The 22,423-nt window shown below is 38.5% G+C and overlaps 1 protein-coding gene across 1 annotated transcript in view; it reads left to right on the top strand.

The window, feature by feature from the left end:
• LOC145986471 (uncharacterized) overlaps positions 1 to 22,423 on the top strand; it is a 169,043-nt gene that overhangs the window by 5,787 nt on the left and 140,833 nt on the right. The gene's annotated exons all lie outside the window — the stretch shown is intronic.

Raw genomic sequence — 22,423 nt, 5'->3', positions numbered from 1 at the left:
CCCCTCCACGCAAGAGTACGGTGCACAGGAGTCGCGGGTCTGCACAGGTTTCTTTGCTTGTGGTTCCACTCCACTATAGTGTCAAGGTTATTGCAAATAAATGTTTTTACTAAAATTGTATAAATTGCACACCGTATTTCCAACATGAGTTATGCAAAACCTGTGTTTCTTCAAAGGTATATTGATTATTTACAGAACATTCCAAGAATTGTTTAAAAGTTACTAATATGGACAAGCAATGTAATCAGCATCACTGAAATTATTCAAATGTCAATATCTTAAAGAGTGGCAATTTTGCAGTTACGCTGTTCTTGCTACTACGAGTAATGTCTGTCTCTCTGTGTGTGCGTGTTTACACATATTAATAGAGCCACCGGTGAGCAAATTATTCCCTACATCCAGTGAAGGCGATTGGGTTCCAAAATCGGGGGACAAGGACAGTTTATTTCCCTTTGTAAATAAGGTTTAGCATAGTGACGGGGCAAAAATGGCAAATAGTGGGGGAGAGGCAACTGCCCTCCTCGCCCCTCCTGATCGCCACCACTGCCTACATCCATAATTCAAAGCGTGGTGGTAATGTCGTCGTCTTACAACCAAGGGGTTCCGGGTTCGATATGTGGAGACACATAGTGGTTCGGTTACCATTTCAAAACTGTAGGTCCAGTCCAGATTAGCCTATCTGCGCATATGGTGGACATCAGAAACAGTACTCATAATACAAATCTAACAGTGTCAATGGTTCTTCTGGTTGAAGTTGCATTGTAAAAGATAATTCTCCACTCCAGTCCTACGCTCGTATGACTGAAGCTAGGCAAGAGAACGACTTAAGTAAAGCATCCAGGCTCGATGAACATTAACCTGTCGCCACAATCTCTGCATCTTAATATGGTAGGGGACAGGAGATGAAATCACTGACCTTCGTTGATTGGATATTAAGCAACCATTTACGCAAGTTTCCGCTAACGCAGCCGACATTACGTGCGTCGGCGTGAGAACTTGCGTGGAATTCCACGTGGGTAGTTGACGCACTGCGTTTGACAATGAGGGATTGGACAATGGGCGGATTTTCAGTCTCTGCTTGTGTAGCAACGTGATTCGAACAATCTTCTTCCTCTATTCCGGTTGCAACGATGTGTTTAGTTGCGAAATGTTGAAGATCCTTTCGTGGTTGAACTTTGGGCCCACAGAGCACCATAGGGCGAGGAACCACATAATTTTCATCTTCGTATCCCGTTTCGAAGGTCGAAGGTTCAAATCTGTAGCCTCGAATCTCAATTCTGTCAATAATCCCGAACGTTTTATGTCCTGTTGAACGACGCTATAAATCTTTTGTAGGACAAAGTTTTTTTTTCTTTTAAATCCACATAATGGTCACTGGTCAGATAGGCAAATGAGGACTCTATTGGATTTCTTCAACCAATGAAAATCCGCTTTGCCTGACCTTGGTTCTCTAAGACCTGTTGTGACACAGATTCTGTTTTAGTCAAATGATTGATTGATTTGGTTTATTCTACTTTGCTTTTCTCCCACTTTTGCTAATCGCGAAGATGAGGATGAGTGATGATATGATAAAATTGATGAAGGGAGACTCACAAAAAACCCATGCTCAAGCAGTGATTCAAACCCTGGATGTAGTCTCCCCGATGGCGTAGTGGTAGCGTCCTCGCCTTGTAATCAAGGGGTCCCGGGTTCGATACCCGGTGGAGGAACATAGTGGTTCGGATCCCAGTTTAAACTGTAGATCCAGTCCCAATTAGCCTTACTGTGCATGAAATCACATAAAGCAGACGCTTGTCTCGAAACTCATTATTTTTTAAATCAGGACATGCAAACCAATTTTGTTCCCACACCTGTCGCAGTGCTCTGACAACAAACTATTTTTTTGCTGCTATAAACGTGCCATTTTAGGCTTTTTTTAACGGCTAGTGTAATGCGCTGCAAAACTAGTTGTCCTCGATTCGATTCCCGAGTAAAGCACCGTGAACTTATCGCCGTAAACATGCGACGTAAAGAATACCAAAAGAAACAATAGTTGCAATGAAATGATGATCAGAATATATTAGCTGATCATGACGTAAGGTTATGACGGCATTCCCTTGACAACATCCATCAACAGTTGTCATAGGACTGTTGAGTCTAAGACTAAGAGCAAATTAATCCTTGGCGATCTCCTTCCGGCAGCGGTTGACCTGGAAACTGGCACTCTACGTTCGCCGTTGCCTTCAGAAGGACGCAAACGTTGTCATGGCTACAGTGCTGTATGGCTCATTGATCATTTTTCCTTGTAACGCCGTCGCCTTGTAATCTTGTTCGATACCTGACGGAGGCACGTAGTGGTTCGGATCCCACTTTAAACTGTAGATCCGGTCCCGATTAGCCTTACTGTGCCTAAAGTAGACTTACAACATCAAAGCAACAAACCAACCATTTTTCTTTGTAATCATTTTTCCTGGAAATCGTAGAGTTATCCATTACCAGAGTTGTTATGTTTTATCTCTTCTTGGTACCATCCATACTCGTAGGAATTGTTCCATGAAAACAGAAAGTATATTGTAGATTCTGTCAAGTTATCAGTCTTTTCTGCGATTTATTGTTCTTGGTCTCTGTACTGAGATATGTTGATTCAAGCACTGTAAAGCACAGATCCTGACAGACAGAGGTTTCTGTTATTTCCACGCTGGTTCCTCTCAGCCGTAACTTTTCTCTCAGTTTCTCCCGCAAGTGAACTAGGGATGGTGTCGACACCTGACGAGACTCTGTCCCTTTCTAGTCTCGGTATCGTGACGTATATAGTTTGTCACTTCACAAACGTTTGCAGCGTACAGAGGTCATTATAGCAGACAACTTTTTAAGTAACATATTTTTCATTTTCACTTCTCGTTTCGACGCTACGAACCCTTGAAAAAGATACATTTTTATCCTAAAAGTATGCAACCGCACGGCACACGTACATGTTCAATGTTGCAACTACGATGAACAAAATGCATAAATACTCTGTAAGTAATCATGTAACCACCTTATTGATGTGCCTAGCCGCGACAAATCTCGAACATTTCGGTCGCGTCTCGATTTTAAGGGTCCATTCTTGTTCTCGTGTAGATAAGACTAGAACAGTTAGGTCTCGTTCTCGTCTCAGTTTCATAAAAAGTCGTCTTCTCGTGCTGGTAGTGCCTTCCTGTGCTTTTTAGTGATTAGCAATGCACTTCTTAATGTCCTCATGTGTTAAACTCATCCTTAAAGTATATGAAACTACTAATGTCACCCAGAAGTAGCTTGCATAGTTACTGCCTTATAAATATACAGCTGCAACAGATGTATCAGGACCAAGAAACTCTCAATGAAAACGACTTTTGAGTCCCATCGCCGCTGTCATCACCTTCTGGACGGGGAACATACTTTTCATCTATACATTGTATCCTTACGATGCTGGATCAACATAGAAATTCAGGGCTTTCCTCCAGGTACTTCTTCCACTAGTGTGAGGAAAGAACTTTCAGACCATAAGGCTTTATTTTTCTTATTGCAAGTTTACAGAAAAAAGAAAACGCACACCCGTCTAGCAGAAATGTAATAAATGCGTTCTGTAAGTAAAAAAAAAGTCCCATGTTCTCCTGTTTCTATTCCCACGGGAACTTCCCTAATGAGGCTGGTTACCGGAAACAACTCGATAAAGAGAAGTTTATCGCCTCTTCTCTGTGAATTAACATAATTGTTGCTGGTATTGTTGCCTGCCTTTCTTTTGAAGGAGGGAAGGTTAATGGGACATTTGCGTTTTGATAAACCCCGTTGCTTGTAATTTTTTTTCTTTCTTTCGGCGCAATAGCACGTTAACAAAGAAAGTTCGTTATTTTTATAGGGCAATCATAAAGTTGTTAACCCTCTTTTAGAGAGGGACTAAATGATGATGAGGATTCTATTGCGGTCCTTGAGCGAATGATTATTATATTTCATCGTGCTTTCTTTTCAAATAAATTTTGGCAATTAATATACACCGTGTCCATAAATATACTGTCATACTTTAAAGTGGTATTACGTCGCTTTGGATAATCGTATTTAAATGAAATTGGTGACACTTGGAAGAAAAACTCAAATATTTTATTTTACAACTCATAGACATTGAATGTGCCCCCCACGAGTTGCCCTGCAGACATCAAGGCGATATTCCCGTTCATGCCACACACGCTCCAACATATCCACAGGGATGGACTGGATTGCAGAAGTGATGCGAATTTGCAGTTCTTGCAGGTTTTGAGGCATAGGGGGTACATAGACACAATCTTTTATGTAACCCCATATTCTAAAACACACCAACTACGTTCTTGTGGGGTCGCCATAACCACTTCAATCCGCACGCCGAACCTTCACCAAACTCTGCGTAGAATGATAAAACACACCAACACGTTCACCAAACTCTGCGTGAAATGATATTCTAAAACACACCAACTACGTTCTTAAATCTTTTGTAATAACAACAAAATTTTAAAGGAAAACATTCACATGTAACCTGCCTGCCTGCTAAATATCCAACAATGAACCCGCATCGTCCATTGTTGTCAGGAGTGAATTTATTTCAGTTTCTATGTTTGATCTCGTTCATTGTTGTCCATTGCTGATATTGGTGTCCATTGTTGACATGCACAAAAATATTTGAGTTTTTCTTTCAAATGTCACCAATTTCATTTAAATACGATTATCCAAAGCGACGTGATACCACTTTAAAGTATGACAGTATATTTATGGACACGCTGTATATGGTAAATGTGTGAAAATCGGTTTCTAAATTTTCGCTAAAACCGACAACAGGTGGCAGAAGAGATAACTTATAAATAACTATGCAATAATTTACTTTATCTGAAATTACAGTGAAAAAGTGGAAAATTAGTTTTCAGATTAATTTCTTGAAATAGTTACGTATAGTTTAAGACAAAACTAATATTTCAATTTGCATAAAATTCATTTCATGTACTTGTTCCCAAGCTGAAGTTGTTCACTATGTTCAAGAAATTGAAATTACACCATGATCTGAAATCTTGACGCTATCCATTACCCTTACAAATGCTTTCTACTATATTGCATATTCTGTCTAGTTTTCTGTCCTTTCTGCGTCCTGAAGATGCTTCATCGCTGTTGGTCTTCCTAATAGGGTCCTGAGGGGGTGTCGATTCAACCTCTGTAGACCATAGACCATGACAGTTTTTTTTATATTATTTGCACGCTGATTAACCCTCAACTACTATGGTGGGGTCATAGTTGACCCCACCCGAGTATTTTTTTTATTTGCCACTAGGTTGTGTTTCTGTTATATTCTCAATCCAGTCCGTGTGCTTGTAGAGCGGAGACAATTCGTGCAGGTGGCGCCAACTGTTGCGGTGAAATATCAGTACGGGGGTCATACTTGACCCCACAATAGTAGTTGCGTAGCCTTTTTTATTTTGTGATCAGTGCGTTGCTTTCTGTAAAATGACTAGGCATGATCAGGCGCTTAACTGGCCGAGATATTTTTACTTTTTTACAACAGTCAGACAGTGACGAGAGTGACAGTGAATCTGCAGTAGTTCCTTATGCAAATGTGAACATGGAGGAAAGTGACAATGAAAGTGAACATAGAACATTAGGCCCCATGTGTGTGTGACAAATATGGTATGAGTGTGAGTAAGGAAAGTACATTCTCATGCCCTCTTCATATTTGAGAAATGTCCTGGGAATTAAAAAGTTGTTCTTTTAATGTTGTGCAATGGTACATTTTACCAGAGATATACGTAATTCTATATTTTATATTAGCATTAGCATTAGAAATTCTTTATTCATGGGCGAAGTTCAGCCTGTGGCTGCTCTACATGTGTGTCATTTTCTTTCATATGATACAGTGATCTGATTATTATTATTTTATTCTAAGTTTAGTACTATTACACAATACTTGAGTATAATTTCATTGTCATATTAGGTATTCACAATGTTGTGCATAGTTAAGAAGGGTTTGAATTTCGTTTGGAAAAATCTGTAACTTTTTTTACTACGTTTCAAGAATATACTTTTTTGTACAGATTGATAATTTACTATAGTTTTCTGCCTTTAAAATGTACAAAGAATGGTCACAGTCAATTAGAACCTTCAAAAAATACGTAGTCCATCCTCACTAAGTTTTAAAAAAATCGAGGTCAGTTTTGACCCTACCATAGTAGTTGTGTAACCAAAAAACACGAAAGTAGTTAAGGGTTAATCTCACACGTTTTCCTATTTCTTACCATCTTCTATCGTCTCTTTCTCACCGTATACCCTTCCAGTTGATTTCACGTGTCATCCAACCAACTTCCAAACCTTTCTTGCTAAGGACCATTCTCTCGAGCTTCATTTTGAGGTAAGCAGTGGCAGCACTTGCGCTTTTCGTCGTGCGAGTCTTTCCACATGGAAACCGTGAAGGCAATGATCCTCAGAATCCCCCTCCAGGTCATCCGTCCAGAACTCTTGCAGACAGGAAAGAGCTGATGTACCTCGGAGCGAACACTGCAAAATTGCCAACGTGAAACGCGCACACGTCAGAGGAAGAAGATAAATTGCCTATAATATCCCACCAGCAGCTCGAACTGAAATTGTGAACGTCTTGTTACATATTCAGTGGAGGGGGGAGAGAAAGAAACATTCACACATGGAGCATTAGCATCACAATAGAAGAATGGGTGGTAAAATTTGGTCTATGGCTCTCTTCTCTTCCGCTACGTAAACCTTACGCACATCAGAGACGAAATAAAAACTGCTGGTTTCTTCACGAAGGCCCATTTGTACGCCGAGCTTAACATCACTGGAATGTAAAACTGATGCAAAGTGTCTCCTCATTTTTGAGGTCTTCTTGTTGTGTTATTTTTCTTCCCCCTCCTCCTCTAATCGCTTCATAACTCAGACTGTTTTAACCACAGGCATGTTACCTCTATAAATCAGCGAATGCAGATAAATTGAATTGGTTAATTAAGACAGACAAGCCATCATCTTCGGAAGGAACTGGAGGTTTTTTGCATAGCTTGAAGAACGAGTTTGTAATAAATACGGGCGATTGGTTTTGCACTGGTCTTTAGCTTCTGGGTGCTTTGCAGGACGAGCAAAAGAGGTCAGTATCTAAAGAGAAACTAATTCTGTTCTGTAATCATATACCAGCATATTCAGTTTCGTAAACAAATAAGGCCTTTGTGCAATCCTTGCAACTACTAGCATCATTCATCATTTAACTTCAACTTTCGGGACTCCCTTCCTGGCAGGCGCGTCGCGTGATAATGTTCGCATGAGCACGTGAACACTCATGTATATGTTTTAAATTACGTACATATTAAATGCACACACACACACACACACACATATATATATATTTAATTGAAAAAAATACTTTTTTGATGTTCGAATATATACACACAATTTACTCGGAGTTGACGTCTTTCACGTCTGATAACTTTTTTAGATAGTTGGTAACACTGACTCCTGTGTTGCACGGTTGCGATGAACACAATTGCTGTGTTGTGTGTTGTGAACTGGCAGCTAACGGGCTGTTGGCCACTATACCGCGAAAGTGTTCACTGGGCTCTGCGAACATATGGTGCTGGGAGCCCTGATTCAAGCGGCAATACTTCTTGCATTCGGCACCAGAGTGCAGCATATACAAGGCATGCCTAGGGGGACTCGAGACTGTCTCACTACATAGTTGCAAACTTTAGTGAGAAGTCGCTAAACCTGGAGGATTTTAAATTCCAGTGGGATCTAAAGTTCACGGAATAGTGACGAGCGACTTTTCTTTAGAAACTAGTCTGCAGGAGTTACATATCTTTCAAGGTTTATATGATTTGCGCATGTGCGGCTAAGGGCAATTCAGACTGTGCAACTTTTTTTTAGTAATCGACGCTTTTAATGAAAAATAAAAAAAGAACTCTCACCGAATTAACTTGCAAAGGAAAGTGCCGACTACATTTACATCAATTGAACGCGCATTTTTCTGGTAACTATACTCAGAATAGTATGGAGTCCTAGGCCTAAATAGCTGTTACCGTAAAAAATTTAATTGATGTTAGTAAATTATTTTTACTATTCTCTACGTTATTGGAATATGCTTATTGTGAAGAACAAAATATAACTTTCAGAATACTAGAAATGCATTTTTGCTACACATAACATTTTCTTCTTTGAAGTTAGAAAGTTAAAATGAAATATGCATAAAATTCTCATTTGAAATTAAGTATTTTTTAATGTACATATAAACGCACAAACATTGAAATTTAATTTATTGGTTGGAATAAACCTGATGTAAGTTGTTCTTTACAGCACTTTTTAAAAATATATTTTGCATTTTTCACCAGTAAATTTGATTCAGCAACTTTTAGCGCATGTTGAAGATTTAGCAACTTCTGCGTTTCAGTTGTTGGCAACACTGTTGCTGTGGGAGACCTGCAAGGGACACGTTATTTTTGGAAAGGTCAATTTCTCTTCCTTTTGCGGGGCAATAATAAAGCCTGTGCTCTTTGGCGGCAACCGGTAAAACGCGGTTAGAGTGGTGTCGACTGTTGGAGAGCGCGATATCTATTGGCAAGCGGTTGCGTGAACTTACGTGCATTGACTTTCAGACGTCCGTGCGTGTGTGTGTGTGTGTGATGGTGTGTGTGTGTGTGTGTGTGTGTGTGTAGTGTTGTGTTTTGTTTTGTACACTATGAATACTGTTAGGAGTTTGAAAGAAATTCCATTTTCGCGAAAGAGCGAAGCAGAACGAACTGAAGTAAAAAGGATGGGCCTTCACCAGCCGGAACTCTACGTTGTACAAGAGGCAAGTACTCCCAAACGCGTGTTTAAAAGAACATTCAAAAATGACTGGTACACGAAGTACAATTGGTTATGTGGATGCAACGTTATGAACGCGCTCTTTTGTTTTCCTTGTTTATTGTTTGGAGGCGATAATTTATGGACAAAAACAGGGGTGAAAGGAGGGAAAATACGAAACACGAGGGAAGAAGGAACATATGGAATGTCACATTGACTGATACGTCAATCATAAGCATCCCAACCGAGTTATTGTGGGCGGGGCGAGGTCATTCTGTATAATTCCCAAATATCTTACATACAAAATATTTTTTTTCTGGATTGGACGCGTCCTCCCCTCTGTCCCGCTAACGATGCACGTGCTTTCAATGCTGAATGAATGTGGTTGGTTATAGTGGAGAAGGCCTTAGAAAGAGCGTTTCGCGGGCTAACAGCAGACGTCGCTCGCACACTATTGCCGATACTCTCGTGTCGTCTGCTCCTCAGCCGAACAAATAGGCCGAGGTAGCAAGAGGGAGAGGTCATTCACCCTTCCAGAAGGGTGCAGCGAGTTAGCTGTGGCAACCGGGCTCGCTCATTCGCGGACCTGATTGGTTCTCGCAGACACACCCCCATATTGTTGTCTGCTGTAAGCCCGCGAAGCGAACTTTCTAAGGCCTTCTGCACTATAACATATGGTCGGTGTAATAGAAAGTAGATTGCGAAGTATGGTAGTCTTGCATTGTACATACCTGAGATTGCATGTTATACTAATTAGTTTGCACTAACCATTACTAATTGTAAATTGCGTAATTAAAAGGGTGTTAATTGAATAAAAAAATGTATTATTTCAAATATAGCATGATTTTTGTGGGAAATAGTTGAAAATAAGTTGAACTGTTATTCTTACTTTTTAAATTGAAGATGAAGTTACAAGGGAGAGGAGTAAATCTCCATTCAGTATAAACAATTATTGTGAACACCTGTATGTGAACCCCACGCGACGCCACTGCTTCCTGGCCACACTGCAAATACAATATCAAAGTACTGGTTCCACTGCCTGGGGAACCCCTCATCAATGTAACCAGGCATAATCACTTAATTGATGTAAATGACGATGAATATTATCATCCTTGCGAAAATCTTATTTGCATATTGGCAATTCACACAGAAAAAAAGAAGTGCTTGAGGTCTCCTTGTACAACAACAATAAAAATGTCATAGACGAAAATGCTCGCGTTAGCATGGAGATGATAGGTTATTTAACAGTGATTATTGTCGATTTATGGTTTTATTATTTTTCTTCTCCTTGCAAAAATGTTTACAGACGACAATCTTACAATGATCGTCAGTTTCATTTATTTCCCCCGCCTACACTTGGGATTATTAGTTCTCGATTGTTTTTAAACGAATGTTTACACGAAACATATCAATTTATTTCCTTCCCGTTAATTTCTGTTCGATGAAAATTCTTTACCTAAATTTCGGTGTTGACCCAGTATCGTGAGAACATTTGTGAAACTTTGGAAGTAATAATAGGAAGGTTTAATCTAGAAAGCTGCCATGAGAATGCCGATGTCAACCAATGAAAAAGTCGCTAGCTAGACCTTGGGACTCAAGGGCTGTTGCGTCACAGAGTTTTAAGTTTTCATGTCTTTAAATATCATTTAAGAACATTAAAGACAATAATAACAGGCTCCAATATTTTAAAATCTGCCCTGATTATTTATCTCAATATTTGATGTAGAGCCTCAATACACAGGCCTATGTCACTACGTTACACGGAATCAGAAATATTGCATTACGAATTCCACTTTTCAAATACTAAATGCAATGTAACTGAAGAAGTAAAAACTAATCATGTCACCTTTACTATCGGTACTAACGTGCGAAGAACTGAGAATAACTCGAACCCAGAATCTTTGTCAACAATAGATCAAGTTTCATTTATTTATTTTCGTTCGTGAAATTATAAAATTAAAAATGTTCTGTGATGTTGAACAGTTTAGCAATAAGTCTGCAAATAACATTTTTAACCAATCGACTTAGATCATACAAATGCATACAAAGGTTTGTAATCATTAGTATCAAACCTGTTAAAGTATAACATTATAAAATAAAAGGGATGATGTATACCATACAACACACTGAGTACTAGAGTAGTCGAGTACTGCTCATTAATTTAATATAAATATTAAAATTTACTCATGTACAAAATCACACACAGTTCTTAACGCGCTTGGCTGCAGAAGAGCATGTTGTACCTTATATGTATTTGTATTTTTGTTAATTAGCATCACTTTCTTACCTTTTGTCTAATCACGACGATGAGGATTAGATTAAATTGGTGAAGGGACACTCACAAAAAACACCGATGCCTAAGCCAGGACTCAAATTCGTGAACATCGGTCACCGAGCCAGCGAAGAGCATTTTTTAAGCTAGCAAAAATGTGACTATCTTCACACCAGAAACACATCGACTGGTGCATTAAAGTGTGTATTTTAGCCTTTGCAAAGAATCAAGTTTACAGTTTGATGCATTTTCGTTTGTAAAGGTAACGCCAAAGTGTATCCTATGATTCATGTAAGTATTTTTTCTTATAGTACTTTAACGAATTCATTGGTGAGTTTTTTGTGCACTTTCCTACATGTTTCTCGATGTGGCACTTAAGTATTAAATCTGAGCTATAGACAGGGGCGTAAATAACGACCCCGCAACCCCCGCGGTGCGGGAGAGAGGGTTGTAAGAATGATAAATTAAGAGAGACCGATAGTTCACAAAAAAAGTTTTCCTTTCGATATTAAAATATATTTTCAAGCACATAAATTATATTTTTATGCCCCTGCAACTGCAAACGGAAAATGGTAATCACTAGAAATATAGAAAATGAAATATCAGATTAGAAGTAAACCTTGATTAACTGAGTAGTTTAAATCACTGATTACGTCGCTGATAGAGTCAAGACAATTCTAGCTAGTAGCATTCCTGACGTATGCACTGCTTATATGCTGTATTTGACGCTACCTTCTACGTCTTCACCACCTGAGAGCTCGTCTTCAAAGCTAAAATTGATAAATAATTACTTGAGAAGCACGATGACAAGAGGGAGATTGAGTGAACTGTCGCTGTTAAGCATCGAAAATGATCGGGCTCGAAAACTGGACTTGACCAAAGTACATAGCTTCTTCCATTAAAAATCGCAGAGGACTGGTAATAGGGATTTAACAACATCGTAATTTTTGTATTAACAGGGAATTTCCATAGGATAATTATAATATATCATTTTCTACAGTTTGTCTGTTGTGTTAATGTTTTGAATCAATTTTTATATTGATTCGAATTACATGTATGTATTGTCATATTTATAACTATACACCTAATATAAATATAGGCGTGAATTATTATTATAGAAAATAGAGCTTCTCTTAAACGATTAGAGGCACACAACTGAAAGTTGCGGGGGAAGGGGTGGCAGAGGCTGTTAGTTACGCTACTGGCTATAGACTCAATGCATTCTTGTTTCAATTGTTGCATTTCTTTGTGCGTAGCTAGCACGATAACGATAAAAACTTTGCTCCAACGCGCATATTTTAGCTTCGAAAACTGCGTGCGCTCTTAAAACAAGTCGCATCAAATTGTTCAGGGACAGACAACTTTAAGTTCGCATGTTTTGTTATGAGGAAGTTTCTTTGTGTGGCAGTGCAAGCCCGTCAGCTTCGACTCCACGATGTTAATTACAGGCGGGAGTAATTTATAGCCTCATAGGCGGCCGATACAATCAATTGATTCTACACTCGAAGCGTCGAGATATAACTGGCGATAAGCATCCGGTACAAGCCAAGACGCTCTGTCGTTCTTAAAAAAAGAAAGAGAGAAAAATCTCAGCGGCATGATTCACAAGTACACAAGGCTTCGACATCATCCACCCGCTTGTTACGTGTCCTTTCTTGGAGATTTAAGGTCAGCCATGCTGCACTTGAAGTAGGGCCTGCTTTGCTCCAGCAAGAACGGAACTGAACAAATGCTAGTGTCGGTGTTCAAGAGTTGAAAAGTTACCGGATGTGCTTTGTTTTCGTACCATGATTCTAGAACACTGCTTTTGCTATCTGCCCCTTATCTTTGATTCTTGTGGCACTCAAGATTTATAGGGTCTAGGTGAACCCATAAGTGAGCAAGATCAACCATTGGCCAAGAGAATTTTCTACGCATGTGGGAAATTTTAAAAAGAGGTTGCCCTAAATATCCCCTTTTGCATATATTTGGTAGTTTCTTTTAAAGAACTACCGTATTTGCCAGCATATAAGACGCACCGGCGTATAAGATGATGAACGGTATTCTTTTTTTCGTACACATTTCTGAGAAAAATCTTTATCACTGAATTTATACTTAATTTACAGTATTTCAAATATAAAGTAATATGTACGTCTACTTGCAACAAATAGCTTATCTAATCTAACTAGGAAAGAATACATTTTAATCTTCTTCGTCACACACCACAAGGAAATCGTCTAACTTAGAAGAGAGAAAAATTCCAGAAATGGAGGGAATCAAAAACTGAATATCGGCGTAAAAAACACACCATGTTCTTCAGACCTATTTTTGAAAGAAAAAAAAAGTGCGTCTTATACGCAGCCAAATACGATATATTTTTGCTTGTGTGGAGTTTTAAGTCTTATCCTTAACTCTTCTTACTCAAAAACAAGGAAAAGAAATGACATATAACATAAATTGCAATATCTATCTTTTTTCTGAAAAAAAAAGTAGAAATTTCACAGTTTCTCTTTAAAATTTGGCTCTAATGCGAAAATTCCCATGCTCTCTTTAACAATAAAAATATTTGTAGCACCACTGCAAAACAAAAATTGACAGACGGATTGAAATCGGAGCCAGCCGTGGGTAACTCAGGCACTTGCCAGAGGCCTGGCGCTTCAGGAGGGCCGCACCAGATAAAATTACTTGTTTGTTTCGATTGATTGGTTTATTTTACTTTACCTTTTCTGCCACTTTTGGATAATCGCGAAGATGAAAATGAGTGATGACATGATGAAATTGATGATAGAACACTCACAAATAACATCCATGACCAGGTCGGGATTCGAACCCGGGACCTCTAGCTATTCTAACTACTCTGCCACGTAGGTCGGCTTACTTGTTTGTGTTCAATTAAGCAACTAATCTAATTGTTGCTGATTTCATGGATTGCTTCGCCAAGAAATAAAAATATTATCTTATATAAAACAATGGAAGTTCACTAAAGAGTCAAAATGTAAGTAGAAGTAAATAAAGAGAATTATGATAGAAAATGTTATACGACGTGATTAAAAATTGCTACTTTCATAGGTAAAATAATAGTCTGATATCTTTCGCACCCAGTTTTCTCAAGTAAATATAGTAAACGTTGCACCAGTGGCAATTGAAAACAAAACAATAATTTAGAAACATTTATTAGCCTCCCATAATTCTTGGATTTAACTTTCCAAACGTTGTACTTATTATTTAAGTAATAATACGAAAGATATTAATTGTTTATTAATTGTTTATATTGTGATCACATAGGACGCTTGTACTTCATACTAAGGAACGAAAATCTGTGATTTTTTTCAGACTTCTGAGAAACTTTAGTTGTAGGTCCCACGCATATTATATGTTCCAGGTACCGCAACCACCTATGGCAGGATCTGATTGAAATGGTGGTTGTGTTACTCACGTTGTGTTCCGAAAATAGCTGCAACGCTGCTGGACTTACCTGTAATCAAGAAAAAGTCAAAATAATAACCTCCCACAACACACACACAGAAGAATATGTGAGCAATGAAGATTAACAAAGGAAAATTTGAAATCACTCATTTATAGAAGTTATTAATGCATTTTATTGTCAAAACAAGTTAGAGCTGCTTGTAATATGATATGTTGGATGGGTAATAATAAATTCGTTGGCATATCCCCAGTTTAGAATTTTTAACGAATTGCTAATGAGGATAATTTATAATTAATTAGAATTTGAATCCGAATCATTATTCAAAATTTGCAAATTCTATTTTGTTCTCGGAAGTGAATGATTTGAATTAAGTTAGTTTTTTACGTCGCTGGCTAACCTCAGCGATTTGAATGAGTGATGATAGGATGAAATTGATGAAGGGACACTTACAAATAACACCCATGCCCAGGCCGGGATTTGATTATATCTTTGTAGTAGTTTCCAAGAAATAAACAGATATCGAATGGTTTGTTTGTTGACATGAACATACAAATGCATGAGCCACTCTAGAAGCCACTCAACTTAACACATTCTGTTGCATTAAGAATACTTTCTTACAGCTTTTGCTGACTTATACCATAAAATCATTGACATTAAGTAAATAAGAATATTAACCCATCTGAACGGAATCTTGCAATCATACACAGTTATCAGACTAATCGTATTTGAAGCCGAAAATCTTGCCGAGTGCAGTGAAGGGAGACTGTTATTCCAGAACACATCGGTGGAAACTACAGTATGTAGCCTACATCCATTGAAAGCTACAGGCAACTGGATGGAATCTCGACAGAATTTCCATTTGGTAGTCCAAGATTATTATAATGGTTCTCTAGATCTATAATCTAGACACGAATTTATGTATTTCCACTTGACTACTTACTAAGTCAAAGTAAAAGTTGATTAAGTCCACTTTATGCACAGATAGGCTAATCGGAACCACAGTTTAAACCGGAATCCAAACCGAACCACTATGTTACTCCACGGAAGATCCACCACGGGACTCCTTGATCAAAAGGCGACAGTATTACCACAACGCCATCGGGGAGGCCCAACGTGATCACTTAAGAAAGGATAGTCTCTTATGGGGTTTATGTTTAGAGGTGGGTCCGTGAAATACTTTTGTATTCGAGGATTTTCATGATTAGTAGGTTGGAGGTCCTCACAACATGCACAAAGGAAGCTTTCTGTGGATAATTCAACTTCAGATAAAGCATATGCAAAATAATATAACTCTACAAAACTGTTCAACGTACAAAATATATTTCTCTTCACAAAACCCAGGGAGTGTACATGTCGATATATGGCTGTGTTAATTAAATTGCCTTTCGTGAATTCCACCTTCCCCTTTCACTCAATTGTGTACATAATTACTTCATCAACAAGCATAAGTTCATTGTGGACCATGACCAGAGTGAACTAGACTTGTTTTTTCAACTTCAAGATGTATTAAAACCCAAAGGAAAACAAGTAAATCTGATCGTAGTAATCTGCCAATGTTGCCATGCGTACAAATCCTAAAATGTTCGACAGAACTTTCATTTCAAAGGATAACCAGAAACAAATAATTTGAGACTATTACTTATTAACAGTAATGTTGCACAACCATGGAAGTGAAGATAGACATAGCATAACTTCTGTTTTAGTTCATGAAATTTATACACTAGCTGTGAAAAAAATATATGAGCATTTGTGCCGCGGCTGAGAACTATTACAGCTGCTATATTTAGTTTCCCTTCACTATAATTCAAAGTAAACATTGCTTTAATGGAAATAAAGTTCTGTAATGATAGTTCTGGATGCTCATCATTGAAAATAGCAGGTCTTTAACTAATTATTACGTAAATCTTATGAAGGATGTAATAACGAGGGAAGTACCGATCGACGCCGACTCGTCTGCTTCCTTATTAGCTGCCCGAGTGCATGTAATAATCAGTTTAATGTCTATTAAATTTTCCAGACTTAAGCATCAGGTAAGCCTGCAAACGGTACAGCTTGCTTTACTGCTCATTATAACACCTACATATTTTGTTAGTGTATGCGTCGTAGGCGTATTGTGAGTGCCTGCTAATAATGTCCCAATTTTGAGGTTCGCAGATTTTTCTTTTCTTTTCTTGTATGTTCTCTACAAAATAAATTCATATTTTTATTTTCCCATAGATCGGTTTATTTTACTTCGCCATTCTGCCACTTTTTTTTGTTTTAACCGCGAAGATGAGAATGAGTGAAGACATAACACTCACAAAGTACATCCATGTTCAGGCCGGGATTCGAACCCGGGACCCCTAGCGTCGTAGCGCACTATGCAAACCACTCCTTTACAGAACTATTTCCTCATAGAGTCAAAATTGGTTGGAATATGAGAATTGTAGCATTATAAGAATCAAATATGTCCACATAGTAGCATGCTCAAATGAGTGAGGAAATTTGAATTTTAACATTTTTATTGGATCAGTGACACAGTCATGCATGAAACAAATCTATCTTGCAAGATGCGCTCTTCGTTTTCTTTCTTCTATGCTTCTCTGCTAATTTTTCATCGGTTCTACAATATTTATTATATTTTGATGTACTCTCTGGGGATATGCATCCGTCTAGATTAGATAAGAGTTCACATTGATATAATTGATAGTAGTCTAATTTGACCGAGAATTTTTATGAACTGCAATTTGCAACAGTCCTTTAAATGAAAGACATTTTGCAATTGTATTTTGTTATTTTCTGTTGTGCATAATCCGAAAGGAATGAAGAAAATTCTGCTATAAAACTTTATTGAATGTTGATGCTCTCTTGTCTTGTTTTTCGTTACTATGGTGATTGTAGTTATATGTTTAATATACTCATGTGTTAAGTTGCATTTGTCGCTTTATTTTACATAATTTATTGGAACAAAAATGCCTCATACTGGGGACAGTTGCGGTCTGCATAACTGAAATGTGCTGCAACTGGGAATCGAACCAGACACTCCTTGGTTACAAGACAATTGTGGTTCCCGACCATATTTAGTTTCCCAGCCGGACGGTTGTAAACACTGGTAATGAGTTAAGACGTGAAGGAGGTTTCAAGTAGGAGGAGCTGAGTTGTCGAAAGCTAGCGATAGTTACACACACACACACACACACACAAAATGATGTGAGGTTAAGGTAAGGTAAGCCCCAAAGGCCCTCTTTTGCATACGACTTCCGCAAGAGGCAAGGACTCGGCCAATCGCAAATGGGGAAAGTTAATTGGTCGGTGAAAAAGCCATCAGGGCGCTCCCATTCTACCCGCGCTGCCTTATCGATGAAGGTTTTCAACAGCTGGTGGCCGCAGAACTTGCAAAGTGCCTTCACCAAGTATTGAGATCATTTCGTTAATATTGTAACTCTTGCTTGGAAGACTTTAAGGCGCCTTAGGGTGACGTCTATATAGGATCCGGTTCGATAACAGCTTCATGAACATCTAGAGCCAGTCTCTTAATTAAGTCCTGAATCAAGTTAGAATGAGAGCTAGAAACTTCAATATTTATTATATTCTCATTACAAGATGATTTCTTACAAGAGCTTTAGCGCCATCGCCTTGTAATCAAGGGGTCCCGTGTTCGATACCCGGTAGAGGCACATAGTGGTTCGGATCCCACTTTAAACTGTAGGTCCAGTCCCGATTAGCCTTTTTGCATAAAGTAGACTTAAAACACCAATTCAATCAATCAATCAATCAATCAATCAAGAGCTTTTGTAAATGTAGAATATTATTTTCGTAACTTGTAGGTATGTTGGGATAGTCCTTTTCTTATATCAATAACAATTTGGTGATTTCAAATGTACTTCACAACCTACAGTTCGTTAATTGATTGAATTGTCGTTTTAAGTCCACTTTATGCACAGGAAGGCTAATCGGGACTAGACATAAAGTTTAAAGTGGAATCCGAACCACTATGTGCCTCCACCGGATATTTAACCTGGGATCCCTTGATAACAAGGCGACGACGCTAGCTGCGCTACCAGGGAGGCCCTACAGTTCGTTAAGAAGAAAGAAATATCATTAGCACTGTTGTCAACAATGACTGTACCATTATGGAATACAGAAAATATACGAATATTGTGAAACGCATAAGAACGACACACATGAATTTATTTTTTAAGTTCACGGATTTCACAAGTTTGTTATTCAAGGAACGTACGTAGCAAAGATAATTATTTTCTTGTATTAAGATTTGATTTGATTTGATTTAGCTTATTTTATTTTGCCTTTCTGCCACTTTTGGCTGATCGCGAAGATGAGTAAGAGTGACGATATGATGAAATTGATGAAGGGACACTCATAAAAACCAGCCATTCCCAGACCAGGACTCGAACCCGGGAACCCTGGCGTCGTAGCGCACTGTTGTAACCACTACCCCACGGAGGTCGGCTGTTGTATTGGAGGCATAACGGTAATATGTTTGTCCTCCAAATTCTACGTTTCTATAAAAACTAGCTGAATCACTTTCCAAATAGCATCCACAACGCAAGAAACGTAGTCAGAATTTTGTTTGATTATTTAGAAAGTCATTTATGCTATTTTATCTCGTAATTTGAAACATAAAATGGAAAGCATTTATCACATAATTAGTGTGTTCAACTCATAACATTTACATGAGACTGTGGGAATATATAATGATACTAAGGAAAATTCAGACATGCTATTTAAACAGTAGAATTTTTCAAAAACTCCTCTCAGTTAAAAGCCATAGCCTAACTTTAACCACTAGCGCGTTACACGGCTGGTTGGAATCAACACCATAATGTGACAGATGAATACTGAAATCATCAGAACGTTCAACCTAAAACTCTTTAACTTTCATGCCTGCGTGCTCACAATAAACTTTATTCATATTCCTTTCCCACAGTTAAGTTGAATTAGCATATCCTCAAACTTGTGAACAAGGTAATTATTTCGGAGACAGTTGTAACCTACATTGCATTTACATTTCGTATTTAATTTTCTCTGTGTATTCTACTTGCGAACCACCTACTTGTAATTACTGAGCCATTTCCCATCGCTATTCCTCCCATAAAACACTTGAGTGTTATGTGAATACCGTACATGATTAGATCTACAGTCACTTGCATTAATGGTGAGAGAATAACTTTCTGCAGCGATAAAGTTAAAGAAGGTGAGCATTGTGCATTCATATACATTATTTATAGCAATTGGTCGCAAAACCACAAAGAGAATTTACAAATGAAGTGCGTTTGCCATTCAATTAAAACATTTCAATATATTCCTATTTACTTTCCTCAAGAAACATCTATGCAGAGTATGTCTTAATATACACTATGATTAGTGACTGGTGCTGGAAATATGTGCTATGGATGTACGTATGTAGTTATAAGAAATCTTATTAGTTTGTCTCGCAGTGCGCTAATTGCAAATTGACCTAACTTATCTTGTCATCGTTCCAAAAGTACTATGAAAATGTAGAAGTTTTCTCTCTAGAGATATTCATGTTTCTTTTGCAACCAATCAACTGGGGTGGACTCCATTCTGAGTCCGTACATGTCATTATAAAACATTATATGTTACATAATGTACTTGCAATAAAAAGAAATAAACTGTAAACCATGCTTGTACTGGAACCAAGAACACGTAACCATACCATATTAATCATAAAATGTTTTAAATTTTCACTACTCACTGTAATTACAAAAATACTGTAAAAACACAACTAAAAAGATTGAAACAAAGTAGAATAAAAAAATGGGGGAATCATAATTCTGAGAAAATGACGTCCTGGTTTTAAATTTGAAGGCACTAGGACAAAAAGTGCATACCCCTGAATGCACGCGGGTGGAGGAGAGCTTATTCAGGGATTCCCTCCCCTTGAAAAATGAATTAATTAATACCAAAATCCAATAGGCGTATTTGGTCCTTCCCGATGGCGCAGTGGTAGCGTCGTCGCCTTGTAATCAAGGGGTCCCGGGTTCGATAACCGGTGGAGGCACAAGTGGTTCGGATCCCAATTTAAACTGTAGGTCCAGTCCCGATTAGCATTACTGTGCATAAAGTGGTCTTAAAACAACATATCAACCAATAGGCGTGTTTGGCCAGCATTCAATATTCTCCGAAGACAAATTCCAATACGAAAATTGCTATGTTTCTACACATTATTGCTGTATATTCTCTGAGGCACTGGACAGCAGAAACCATTGATAGGAATTGAACTCAGTGCTGTTTAACGTTCTCTTAGTAAAGAAGTTGGACCGTTACAGCAGAAATGAACAGCGAGACCGCTTTCCTCTAATGAATTTCCATATTTAGTCCTGAAACTTCCACAAGATTCTAAAATCCTGAAATGAAGAAATCAGACCTTGAAGAGGCGTTGGTCTCTCCGTGGAAAAAAAAAGAAAAAAAATTGGCGGAGGAAGACTCCTGCATCACGCTTTGACACTCGGGACATCAGATCGCGGATTTTTGGCTATTGGACCTCTCCGAGCTATCCTTACGGGGAAAGAGCAACTTTCGCAACGACCGACTTGAGCAACAATGAAGTTGTCACCTGGAACGATTACGCGACAATAATGAGCGATTGCATTTCGAAACAAAAGGAGGCGTTTCGCGGCAATGAAATTAGCCAAATCCGCGACCAAGGATGGGGTCACGCCCGCGGACGAAAAGAACATTGGACCCGTCCATATCCAGTAAAGGAGGGAGAAAGACCTGTCACTCTGGAAAAAGAGATCTTGTCTTGTTTGTTTGGCAGAATTAATTTCTTCTCCCTCCCCGTTTCGCAGGTGCGGCGTTGGGGACTTGTATCTTCGGATCGGCTGAGTCAGTGATGGTATATCGCCCACAACTGCCCATTAAAACTGGGTGGAGTGTCCGCACATGCGAAGGAACCTATTAACGTTGCTGGTCAAAGAAGGGTACGACCGCCGGCTCTGTGCTTCGTTGTCTGTTGCCGCCAACGCCGTTCCAAGGTGCGACGTGACTTTTTCATCGGTAACAAACACGAACGGAGGACTTCTTGGGGTAGTTAAGGCCTCGCGCCGACCAGGAAACGATAAAGAAACGCATGTGCCAATACGAGAGGCGGGATTTCTCACCTCACCTACGTGGACGGATGCTTGGTTATCACCTTCCACCTCCGCAGAACCTTGAACCCTTCATGGACCAGTTCCCGGACCGAACTCAATGGACGTTCGATTGAAATTCATGAACGCACGCACGCATATATAACTCCGGGATCCTCAAAACCGACAGTTAAGTGCCTCAGCATCAACGTCTTCGAACTGTGTCTAGGAATTTTCAGTTAGCGTTAGGCTCTCTTCTACGTTTCCTACCTTTCCATAGCTCTCTTACCACAAATATACTAGCGACTCTTCCGTTTAAGAAATTACCTGAAATTTCATTTAATATAAGTATGAAAGCGTAAACGCACGGAAAACAATAATTTAAATTTGTTTTGCTAAACTGATCACTCACTCTTAAAGCTAATGTAAAAATGGTTTTGAATAAACTTTGAAAAAAATTATTGATTTCCTTTATTTTACTTCACTTTTCTGCCACTTTTGACTAATCGCTAAGATGATGATGAATGGTGATAACATGAAAAGATGCAGGGACAATTAAAAAAACACACATGGATAATACACAACAAAGTCCCATAGAGGATTATACTAGTTGCGAGTATAGACGCCAGATTCTCGCCAGTTTGCAATGCAGTTCAGGATGTACAGTGGGATCCATGAGTATTACCGTACAAATTGTCCATGACTATTTTCATTAATTTTTCTCTTACATCCTATGTGTTTTTAAGCCATGGATTTTTATGTATGTTGTTGCAGAAGTTGTCAACAGCTTGTTTTGAGTTTTCTTTTAATTATTGAAGCTCTTATTGGATCAAATAAAGTGCTCGAACATGGTGATGGACGATT

This window comes from Lepisma saccharinum, chromosome 4 (assembly GCF_977018435.1).
Source record: "Lepisma saccharinum chromosome 4, izLepSacc3.1, whole genome shotgun sequence".
Classification (NCBI taxonomy): Eukaryota; Metazoa; Arthropoda; class Insecta; order Zygentoma; family Lepismatidae; genus Lepisma; species Lepisma saccharinum.
This window is presented reverse-complemented; position numbering and strand designations above follow the sequence as displayed.